Genomic DNA, 13,294 nt, shown 5'->3' on the forward strand with positions numbered 1-13,294 from the left:
CGTGATGGGTTTAATTTGCAAATACTTGGCGATCGCCACCAGTCGTGATGCATGGCGAATGTTCTCCAAGCTTCACGAGTTGTTTTATGATATCTCTGCCTCATACATGTCAACCTTTGGTCAATCAAACCTGTATAACCAACCTCCAAAATCCGTATAAGATGCAAATTAAAATAATTTACCTAAAATTTGAATGATAATTAACAATGATATATCCCAGTTACTTTTTATTCAATATTAATAACAATAAACCTTCAGAATGAATACAAAGCTCCAATGTTTGACAAAAACACAAAGTGTTATCAGTGTAGTTATGAAGGAAATACTTCGTTGTTTGGAGACAGGTTTCACCGAGCGGCTATTATGCGCGAGACTTCATATTAGCCACAAAGTCAGGAAAATCTGTTCGTAAAATTACGTTTTAATGACTAAATACAATGAAAAGTATTTTTCCAGTCTCACCTGTGAAAGGTAATCCCATGTGATCTCGTTTGGACGGTAAACCTGTTGGTACAGTTAAACGCAGCACATGAATGAGGCATCTTTATTCTCGGGCGAGGATGACGTATGATTCTACGCAGAAGCCGGCGTCTATGACTTCACGGTTGGCGGGATTCTCGCAATGCGGTGTGCGCATGATCAGAAGTGGAACGAAGTCTCGCTACCACAAGCTAACGCGCAATTTCATAAGACTCTTTGCTGGCTGGCTGTGGTGTACAGTGCGTTTGTAAATGTTATGCGCTCTTTTATCATCGTGGGAATTGATTATAGCTCTAAATAAATATTGAAGGTTTTTTTTAAAGAATCCGTATAACTTTATTTATACGCCCGTATATGACGTTTATTGAATCAAATCCGTATAAAATACAGACATTCCGTATAGGTTGACATGTATGCTGCCTTGCAAGTGGCCAAAAAGTCGCAAATTTCAGTGCATGCGTTGAAATGTGGTGGCAATGTTTGTTTATTTTTGTCAGCAAACTAAGTGGCGAATACTCACAAATGGGTTTAGGAATACTTCCCGAAGCTCGGGGAACCTTCATCAAGCCTCTTGATGTATTTGTCTCGAATCCATATCCTCGATGCTAGCGGAGGCCTCGGCAAGACAATAGCGTAACCTTCGCTGAGACTCAAAGTACATTTATATTCAGCGATCTTTTGTCAAGGTGTATAATTTGTTTGGCGAAGGGTTCATGAATATTTGGCGACAGTTGGATGACGCATTTGTGATCGTCGCTGATTGTTTGGCGTTGATGTCACGCATTGTTGAAATCTATTGAACGAGGCATCAGCGACTATTCTCCTTCCAGACGCCGATTAAAACCCTCAAGCATGCCTCTGAGGAAGAATGCCAGGGCTCCTCAAAAGATAAGGACCAAGTGTTCTTCTGCTGTGTGAACACAACTTTTACTGGTGCCATGGATCGCCACCAAAACACCTCATTTTCATCGATGACGTATCACAAAGCATCGTGTGACTGTAGAATAACAGTTTTGCTTTGGGACTGGAGGGTGATGAAAGGGTGTGGTTTTGTTGAAATAAAATGCTGCTTTCATGAAAAACTCTTCTTGTAATTTCAGACGTCCCACCCTATAAGAATCTTACCGCTTTGATTGACTGGTTGAAACACGTGAAACATTCCTAGGTTTCACAAAACCGACTCTAGCCAGGTTTCCGTTACAGTTTTGCGCAAAATAGAAGTGATATATTAACAATTTTTTCAAAACACAATTGTGAATGGTTTGGTTTGTGTTTCCACTGAGTGATATGTGATTAAAGCTGGGTTGGGTTTTCTCTTCTCACGATAGATCTTACAAACTTATTTATCTATCTATCTGAAAGGTATTTCCATTTGCTCGTCATGTAACTTAAATGCGCGATATGTGTTTCCATTTCAATTTTGCTGCAAAATATTGCTTTATCAAATTGTCGGGGGGGACATCTCATGCGAATGTGTAAACTTTTAGAATATTTGACATTTTTTTTAAATTCACGTTTCCATTACTTGTGTGGGTGTTTTTTTTTTTTTTTTGTGTGTGTGTGTGTGTGAGTGTGTTAGTTTGCAATTTCAGACTCTGCATTAATCCAGGTTAATGGAAATATAGCTATTGATGAGCATTATATTACACTCAAAGTTGAGTTAAGGTGCTCCTGCGTCATTTTGTTTGTTTGTTTGTTTGTTTGTTTATTTGGCCATAAATGTACAATAAAAAACGGCACAGGTGTGGCAGGGATGACACAAAAAAGCGTAAAAACTTGTTTCCATTGTGGTCCCTTATCACAGACAAAAAATAGCTACACACAATTAAAAAATAAAAAAATTTGACAATACTGTATAACTGAATATCATGGGGAAGCATAGCAAAAATGTGAAAACTAATACCATAACAAATAATACTGAACAATATTGATAATGTTAATAATAATAGAAAAACAAGAAAAGCAAGAGAAAAAAAACACATAATATAATAATAAATAATAATAATAATAAAAATTAAAATAATAAATAAAGAATGAAATTAAAAATATAGAAACTAAAAATACACATAATCTGCTGCTTCCTCATCAAATAGAATGTTGAAAAAGTACTGTTTTACCTACTTCTTGAACAGGGGAAAATTTTCTACTGATTTTATTTCTGATGGTAGTTCATTCCAAATTTTAGTTGCAGTGTACAGAAAAGAAGTTTTTCCAAAAGGACCACACCGGGGGAGCTGAAGAGAAGAGTGACTGGATCTTGTACTGTAGTTATGGGTAACATTTTGAATTGCAGAAGACAAGTATTGAGGCGCTAAGGAATTTTTAATTTTGAACATCATATGGGCTTTGAGTTGTTTGGATCTAAAATCAACTGGCAACATACCGACCCGTCTAAATTCATCAGCTCCTATGTGTGTTCTGAACGGTGCATTCAAAATAAACCTGATGATTTTATTCTGTGCACACTGGAGCCGTGACTTGCTCCTTTTAGTTGTGCCAGAATACCATGCTGTGCTGGCGTAGTCGTAGTGACTTTGTAGTAGGCCTGAAGTAAGAAGTTTCTTAGTGTCTAGACTCAGGTTGCCAACCTGTCTATACAGAAACTTTAATTTGGCATTAGATCTACTGACTATTTTGTCCACAATGCCATCTCCATTTAGGGACTGGTCTAAAGTTAGACCTAAGTACTTCACTTCAGAAGCGCTGGATAAAATATTGCCAGCACATTGCACCTGAATGGTTTTAAATTTGCATAGCCTCTTTTTTGAAGCAAAGAGGATGGACACTGTCTTACCCAAATGTAGGGATAATCTATTGTCGGTCAGCCATTCCCTGATCGAATTCATCTCATCTCATTATCTCTAGCCGCTTTATCCTTCTACAGGGTCGCAGGCAAGCTGGAGCCTATCCCAGCTGACTACGGGCGAAAGGCGGGGTACACCCTGGACAAGTCGCCAGGTCATCACAGGGCTGACACATAGACACAGACAACCATTCACACTCACATTCACACCTACGGTCAATTTAGAGTCACCAGTTAACCTAACCTGCATGTCTTTGGACTGTGGGGGAAACCGGAGCACCCAGAGGAAACCCACGCGGACACGGGGAGAACATGCAAACTCCACACAGAAAGGCCCTCGCCGGCCCCGGGGCTCAAACCCAGGACCTTCTTGCTGTGAGGCGACAGCGCTAACCACTACACCACCGTGCTGCCCTGATCGAATTCATTTCCCTACTTAATCTATGCTCTATTACCTCTATACTCTTATCAGCCACAATAAGGGCAGAGTCGTCAGCGTATAGTAACAATTTGCATGTAACAGCAGAGGTAATATCATTAACGTAACGCTAGCGGTGTCAACTGTTCCGCTGCTGAACCATAAACCATTCCATGGTCCATGTGATTCCTGTCGAACCCTATGTTCACACTCGCAGGTAAAATAGTCGTTCGTGTTGTTTGTAGTTTGTTGATTATGGGCGTGGCTTGTCTAGCATTTTTTTTATTTCTGATAAACAATAATAGATATATTAAAGAAAAAATCTCTATAGATGACTTGCAACCACATGATCAAAATGTTCTACGTCATGAGCGTCCGCCATGATGGTGGATAAACAAAGCAACTCGGATGGCAGCTGCTGAAAGCGTGTCTATAAACAATGCTGAATTTTCTCAGTATTACCATGATTTGAACGCTTGAGTGAAGATTTGATACAAAGAGAAGATGGATATGTGTGGGTTTTGACCCATATTCTTTAAAAAAGTCAGACTTTTCTGAAGATAGCAAGCAAGCTGACATTGAAACGATGTAGAATCAACATTGCATTGTCAACGTTAAACCATTGAATCAACATCAGTTTGCACCCTCCGCTAACATTGAAACGATGTTGATTTATTAACTATGGACACACGTAACTTCAATTGTATTTCAATTCGCGTCGATATTGAAACAACATTGAAATTTCGACATAACTAAAAATCAATGTGCTTTCAATGTTGTTTCAATATCACTGCTGTCAACTATTTTAGGTCGGGTTACATCGGTTTAACAATGGTGATTCAACATCTATTTTGCATCAAGATTTCAATGTTGACCATTCTGATGATTCAGATGGAAAATCAATATCTATTCAATGTCAGCTTGCTATCTGACTCTTCTACTGACCATCGAGTACCCAGATATCGCGTTCTGTCTGGTTTGGCTGCCGAAGAATCAAGTCTGACCTTAGACGAAATGTAGCTTGTTTTCTGAGTGGGTGCCCAGTCTGGATTGTTTCTATCGTATAATTTTGCTAACGCTCCTAGAAGCGAAATGGTAATACACGTGTTAAAATTATACCAACGACTGAGTGAACCACGACAAGAGAGAACGCTCATTTTATAGCAAAATTCTAACAACACGAAATAAAATTCTTCCATGATATTATCGAGAGAGCTTTTGAATCTCACCTGAGATAAAATGATCACTGCAAACACGAGCTGTTTTGGTTTTTGTCTCTGTTAGATCAGCCCTGTGGATGTTCAGCCGCGCTCTTCTCCTCTCCGTACTACGTCTCAGAGTTTCCTCACGCTCTTTCCGAATCACGGACGGAATTCTAAAAAATTGGAACGTGTCACGGTCACGAGTACTGTTGTGACCATGACCATATACAGCACAAAAAGAGATGGCAGAGCTAAAAGAACACCGTGGAAAAACAAAGAGTTGTGCACGCGGGACTGTTTTGTATGAAATGTCGCTTGACCTCGCGTTTGTATATCCACCAACATGGCCGACATCTGGGTTTCTATTTTGCTTTGACGTCACTTGCAAGTCAAGGATGCTGTGCGCGGTACGTACACTCCGCAACGGCGTCAATGATCTTTGCTACTTCCTTCCAAGCTTTATTTTAATTTGTAATATCTTTGTACACATTTGATGACCAGTTTGCACGTCGAGTTGTGAGTGGGGACTAACTGAAGAAACATCAGAGCACACGGGTAACAGGAATCAATCACGAGGAGTGTTTGGAGACATCATTTTACAGCGTCAAACCTAATTTGCATAGGATTGAGAAACTCTAAATGAGTCTCAGTGAAATTGTGGATGGAAATGAAAGAATTGTGAATAATAAGTTTAATTGGTAATACTGTAATCTTTGCCTGTTATGTTGCTTAGCAACGAATGCTTATCATTACCAGGCATTACATTGCACTTGTGCATTTTATCATGATGTTTGTTTAAAAGTAATAGGCAATGAAGATCAACCCTAAGATCATCCTCCTTCGTCTTGTTTTAATAGAAAACACAGTTTCAATGCTATAAATTGGTCAATTATGAGCTGATGGGTTTGAGCTGATTTTGCATTTTTTGTGCTCGCTTTTGTTTTTAGCTCATAAGGTAAAATATTCCTTAATACGAGGACTAACACACTATTCACTCCAACATGACTTTTTACAGTGGTGCTTGAAAGTTTGTGAGCCCTTTAGAATTTTCTATATTTCTGCATAAATATGACCTAAAACAACATCAGATTTTCACACAAGTCCTAAAAGTAGATAAAGAGAACCCAGTTAAACAAATGAGACAAAAATATTATCCTTGGTCATTTATTTATTGAGGAAAATGATCCAATATTACATATCTGTGAGTGGCAAAAGTATGTGAACCTTTAGGATTAGCAGTTAATTTGAAGGTGAAATTAGAGTCAGGTGTTTTCAATCAATGGGACGACAATCAGGTGTGAGTGGGCACCCTGTTTTATTTAAAGAACAGGGATCTATCAGTCTAATCTTCACAACACATGTTTGTGGAAGTGTATCATGGCACGAACAAAGGAGATTTCTGAGGACCTCAGAAAAAGCGTTGTTGATGCTCATCAGGCTGGAAAAGGTTACAAAACCATCTCTAAAGAGTTTGGACTCCACCAATCCACAGTCAGACAGATTGTGTACAAATGGAGGAAATTCAAGGCCATTGTTACCCTCCCCAGGAGTGGTCGACCAACAAAGATCACTCCAAGAGCAAGGCCTGTAATAGTCGGTGAGGTCACAAAGGACCCCAGGGTAACTTCTAAGCAACTGAAGGCCTCTCTCACATTGGCTAATGTTAATGTTCATGAGTCCACCATCAGAAGAACACTGAACAACAATGGTGTGCATGGCAGGGCTGCAAGGAGAAAGCCACTGCTCTCCAAAGAGAACATTGCTGCTCATCTGCAGTTTGCTAAAGATCACGTGGACAAGCCAGAAGGCTGTTGGAAAAATGTTCTGTGGACGGATGAGACCAAAATAGAACTTTTTGGTTTAAATGAGATGCGTTATGTTTGGAGAAAGGAAAACACTGCATTCCAGCACAAGAACCTTATCCCATCTGTGAAACATGGTGGTGGTAGTATCATGGTTTGGGCCTGTTTTATTGCATCTGGGCCAGGACGGTTTGCCATCATTGATGGAACAATGAATTCTAAAGGAAAATGTCAGGACAGCGGTCCATGAACTGAATCTCAAGAGAAGGCGGGTCATGCAGCAAGACAACGACCCTAAGCACACAAGTCGTTCTACCAAAGAATGGTTAAAGAAGAATAAAGTTAATGTTTTGGAATGGCCAAGTCAAAGTCCTGACCTTAATCCAATGGAAATGTTGTGGAAGGACCTGAAGCGAGCAGTTCATGTGAGGAAACCCACCAACATCCCGGAGTTGAAGCTGTTCTGTACGAAGGAATGGGCTAAAATTCCTCCAAGCCGGTGTGCAGGACCGATCAACAGTTACCGCAAACGTTTAATTGCAGTTATTGCTGCACAACGGGCTCACACCAGATACTGAAAGCAAAAGCTTCACATACTTTTGCCACTCACAGATATGTAATATTGGATCATTTTCCTCAATAAATAAATGACCAAGTATAATATTTTTGTCTCATTTGTTTAACTGGGTTCTCTTTATCTACTTTTAGGACTTGTGTGAAAATCTGATGATGTTTTAGGTCATATTTATGCAGAAATATAGAAAATTCTAAAGGGCTCACAAACTTTCAAGCACCACTGTAGCAGTGTATTGAGATTTGGGACGGTGCAGTTTTCTGGAAGGTGAGCTCTAAATGCAGTTTTCAGTGTTGATGGTTCAGGAAAGTTCCACTAAAGGACAGGAATGGTGTGATTTCAGTGTTCCTTCTCTCCCTGGTGTTGAAATGGCTTTGGGGATGGATCCAGAGAGGTGGTGGGCGCTTTAAAACTGCTGTGGCCTGCAGTTCAGCCCACACTCTGGGTTGCCAGGTTGAACACGTTCACACTCCGATGAGTGAAAAAGCCCACAGATGGAATTGTTTCCTCATTCACACTGAAATTGATCAAAACATGATGCTGAACAGTGGTACAAATGACATACATAATGAGCGAAATGATGAAGTGATGTGTCTGTGCATCAACCAGACATCTCGTAACTGACAGTTTGTTATTGCTCAAACCTTGCGAAGGAAAAAATCCCAATGTGACCACCAGTTGTTGTCTTTAACTTGCTTGTTACTCTTATTAACCCGACGTTCACAACAGCGATAGGTGATCGTTAATTTTATACGTCTTTGTACAGCATGAACGTCTCTTCAGACCCCATTTCCTGTTTGAAAAACATAACTGCGGTTTCATTTTATCTAGTCATATACTGTATGATTGACGTTGTTGTTATTATTGCGTCTATATAGAGATATTATGAAGAAAATTAAAGCTCTAAAGAAAGAGCTGTAGGCTCTGATGAAGGTACGGAGCTACTCAGGTTTGCAGTAACTCTTTGTGTTAATCTACCAACGAAGCCTGGCGTATAAACAACCAGTTTTCGCAATATGTTTCATGTCGTACACAAACGTCATCAGGGACATAAGAAACATGATTCCTGGTGGTGCACAATACAAGAACAGCTATGTTTCTTCTCACTATACATTCGGTTCTCTTTGAAGAACTGTCCTGGTCGTGTCTCCCCACCAATAATTTCACATTTTCCTTTGACTTTTTTTTCTGGTTTCTGTAAAAACAGTAATGATAGATATGATATCAGAGCAGAGCCCCATATTTAAGAGAATATGGTAATGCATCTAACTGATTTTTGATGGCTTTTGCAACCGTATGTACGAATGGCGTACGTATCCCAGCCCAAGGAACCTGACCGTAAGTGCAAGGCAACGTATCTTATAAACACCTGACCACCAGACAACAATATTTGTATCTTTATTTCCATAAGAGATAGATGCATTTTTATCCAGCACTTATTTTTAATTTGCTTTTTAAAAATAACATGGGATTATTTACTAATACATTTTATGGAAAATATTCACAACAGAGCCCTGTGATGACCTGGCGACTTGTCCAGGGTGTACCCCGCCTTTCGCCCGTAGTCAGCTGGGATAGGCTCCAGCTTGCCTGCGACCCTGTAGAAGGATAAAGCGGCTAGAGATAATGAGATGAGATGAGATATTCACAACAGTTTCATATAAAACTAGTTAAAACAGTTTTATTAGTCCACTCGCTTGTTGGACAGTTGACAGTTTGTGTCATTTAAAGGCGATAGATGGAGGTAATCGCAGGAAGAGTTTTATTGAAAACACGCTAGCAAACAGATCCAAAACGGAGACAAAGGCAGAGTCGAAAAACAGGCAGGATGTCAGAGGAAATACAATACTTGCAGTCCAAAAACACAAACAGGGTCAAAACCAGAAAAGTTATCCAAAATACAAGGCTTTCACAAAGTCTGTGTGTATACGCTGTGACTGAGCTCTGATCAGGAACAGGTGCATGGGAATTAGTCCTAATGGTGCTGCATGTGGACGTCAGAGATGTAACCAAACAACTGTTTGACAGATCAAGTTTGATATTGGATCGTAACTCTCTAGTAATGATGTAAAGTGGAAGCGCTGGTTCACTGCTGTCCACCAGGCACCCAGCAGTGTCACCATAATAAATGTGCTGGTGTTGTTTCTGGCACATGGCATCTGGTGGCAAAGAAAGGAATAAATATGTATCATAACTGCGATGCGTATCTCATTATTGGTCTCACTGTTACAAGACAATGCAGGGATTTATTGAGGTGAAAAACACGACATGAGACAATTCGATGGTTCATTCATGGTGCTGTAATATTATTCTTCTATTCAGGTTGATTCTCTATCCCGTGGAAAAAACAAACCAGTTTTTAGAAGGTTCACAAGTTGAACTAAGTCAAAACTAACCCAGAACTAGGACCTAGTTTGTCTTGGTGGAAAGAGAGTATGGGAGTTTCTTAGACAAGCTCCCTACTCACTATATAGGGCACTATATAGTGAGGACGCCATTTTGTAGCGCTGTCCGAAACCTTAGTGAGGGTTATTACACCCTATATAGTGCACTCAAAGTATCTCACAATGCATCACGAAAAGTAGTGTACAACGATGGTCACTAACCAAAGCAATATATCCCATCATGCATTGCGGTCGCGCTGAAAGAAATCAAATGAAAAGTCTCAAATTTGATTTAATAAAAAGCAGCGGCAAAGAAGAAAGTATTCGGCCTTGATTTAAAAAAAAAAAAAGCTGCAGGTACTTTGTATTGATTAATGTGGGAAATGCGCTCAGTATAATATGGATTTATCACAAAAACACATGCATGTATTTATTATTTTGAAAACCTACCAGCTGACTGATCTGGCACGGTTTAATTGTGCAACAGTAATGATGTAAATACCAGCACAACAGACGAGTGTCTGAAAGTGTTTTTTCATTTTATCAATGAGCTCACTATATAGTCCTCTATATAGTAATTCCCTAGGTAGGGAGTAGTGAACGAGTGAGCGATTTCAGACACATCCATCCATTATCTGTAGCCACTTATCCTGTTCTACAGGGTCGCAGGCAAGCTGGATCCTATCCCAGCTGACTACGGGCGAAAGGCAGGGTACACCCTGGACAAGTCGCCTGGACAGTCGACAGGGCTGATACATATGGCCCTTTTCCACTACCCTTTTCAGCTCACTTCAGCTCACTTCAGCCCGACACGGCTCGCGTTTCGACTACCAAAAACCAGCACGACTCAGCTCGCTTCAGCCCTGCTTAGCCCCTAAAACTTGCACGGTTTTGGAGTAGGGCTGAAGCGAGCCAAGCCGTGCCGAGTGAGGCTGGGGGCGTGAGCAGACACTCCCCTGTGCACTGATTGGTGAGGAGGAGTGTCCTCACATGCCCACACACGCCCCGTGAGCGCGCTGGGATCTGTAAACATCGCAAACCCGGAAGGAGAAGAATTACGAATTACGAGAATTTCTGAAGCCTTATGCGCCTCGCCTCATCTATACGCTCTTGCCAGTATCTGTCCGCGTTGTCAGTGACAACAAGCCACAGCACCAAGACCAGCAACACTAACGACTCCATGTCCTCCATGTTTATTGTTTACTATCCGGGTCGTGAGACTACCGCTTAAAAGATCACTGATGTCACTGTTTGCGCTGCTTAACGACATCACCTGACGTCCACCCACTTTCGCTAACTCCACCCGATGTGTCCACCCACTTCCAGCCAGCACGGTTCAGCGCGGTTGTAGTCGAAATGCAACTCCAACAGCCCCGCTCAGCCCGACTCAGCCGCGTTTGTAGTGGAAAAGCGGCAATAGACAACCATTCACACCTACGCTCAATTTAGAGTCACCAGTTAACCTAACCTGCATGTCTTTGGACTGTGGGGGAAACCGGAGCACCCAGAGGAAACCCACGTGGGCAACATGCAAACTCCGCACAGAAATACCCTCGCCGGCCATGGGGCTCGAACCCAGAACCTTCTTGCTGTGAGGCGACAGCACTAACCACTACACCACTGCGATTTCAGACACAGGGATAGTCTGAATTTCTCGACCAATCAGCGCACGCAATTTTCTGTTATCACTTCTGTATTTATCCTCAATAAATTTATTCAGGATAAAATTATTTCATATGTTTAAAGTCTTTATTTTCTGTAAAGTTGCTTTGTGACTGTGTATTGTTAAAAGCGCTGTATAGATAAAATGACTTGACTTAAAGCTCATAGGCAAAGGTTTTCAATTTATGCACATTAGAAACTTTATATGTTAAAAAAAAACCTCTGTAATTTTCTTCTGGTCCCAAGAAGTATTGTTAATAAGTAATAATTAAAATAAGTTAGCGCGGATCGCGGCGAATTTCTGCTTGGCGATTTTCGTGACCACTCGGCGCGTGACATCATTCACGGCAAACAAATCACTTGAGTTGAATCCACTTCAGTTTATTCGCATTCACCGATTGCTTCACAACAGCCACAGGTTCATACATATATGGTTTCACCTCTCGATATTCAATTTGGAGAGTTCCTGCTTCAAAATCGCTCTCGCTTTCAGACATTTTACACAACCTCTCATGACCAAAGTCTGTACACGTGTGCTCGGTTCGCAAGTAAACACAGAACTGCTCCTGGTCTGTTTGGCTTAAATGACGTCACGACGATGGTCCCCGGCGGTAAAAGTGCGCATAAGTGAGATGTAAACAAACCTTCGGAACTTGCGCAAACCAGTATATTTGAACTGTTTTATTCAATTTTAGGGTGCAAATTAGACACCAGGAAGATTGAATTCGCTTTTTGGGTCGTTCTTCTAGAAAATAAAGTTGATATTCTACGTTCCACCTCCGACCTTTGCCTATGGGTAGTATCTCACTGGGCTGCGACAGCTTGCGACAAATTGCGAACGTCATTTGCGAGAGAGTTTCAAAAGTGTTTTGAAACATTCGCAGGGCTTCTCAATTTCCTCACATGAGTCGCAAAGTGTCGCTCCTTCATCGCTGAAATTTTGCACGTGTTCAAAAAATTTGTGCGACAAAATTTCTCTCAAAATAGCCGCAAATGCGTCGCTGGTGTCGCAAAGCCGTCGCGAACCCTTCTCAAGTCAGTTTCCGTGAGGCTTCCTCTACTTCCCTGCCTGCCGAGGGAAAGCCGGGCTGCGACAGCCTGCGACCAGTTGGAGACACGACAATTGCGGTAAAATATACGAATATCAATTCAGTGTGATTCCAAGTGAAAATTGTCGCTAATTCACATATTTTATTGCAATTGTTGTGTCTCCAACTAGTCGCGGGCTGTCGCAGCCCAGTGAGATACTACCCTAATAATTTGGCGCAATGTCGAATTCTCATCTTTAGTACCATTTGACATGAATAATTAATTGCCGGTAATAATTTGGAGCGATTTTTTGAATTCCTCTTGTCTGTTCAATCGTGTCACATATCAGATGTTAAACAAATACAAGCAATACTCTTTCCTCTATGAAAAGTACAATGAAAAGCCAAACTGAAGCTCTTCACGTCAAGATTTTGTTGCTGACTGGGGGCGTCGTGGCTCAGGTGGCTAAGGCGCCATACCATAATTCCGGGGACCTGGGTTTGATTCCAACCGGAGGTCATTTCCCGATCCCCCCCGTCTCTCTCTCTCTCTCTCTCTCTCCCGCTCATTTCCTGTCCTGTCTCTACACTGTCCTATCCGATAAAGGTGAAAAAAGCCCCAAAAAAATCTTTAAAAAAAAAAAAGATTTTGTTGCTGTCGTTATTACCTTCGACATGCATGTAAACAACAGAAAATGGAGCTAATACACTGGGGGCTAAACCACCGTAATTCATTCTCCAGCAGTAGTCAGGCAGTGCACGTTTATGTGTTTTAGAGGAGTGTCTTTGGACGAAGGATGTGTGGGTGGTTTTTTTTGGTTGGATATTTTCAGAATCTAGCTTACTCTTGCGGAGTTCTCCAAAATGACCTACCCTCGCTTTACAACTTGAACATTTGAAGTACAGAAGAAGAAGAAGAAAACTTTATTTGTCACATGCAC

The sequence above is a fragment of the Neoarius graeffei genome, chromosome 20 (genome assembly GCF_027579695.1).
Source record: "Neoarius graeffei isolate fNeoGra1 chromosome 20, fNeoGra1.pri, whole genome shotgun sequence".
Taxonomy (NCBI): domain Eukaryota; kingdom Metazoa; phylum Chordata; class Actinopteri; order Siluriformes; family Ariidae; genus Neoarius; species Neoarius graeffei.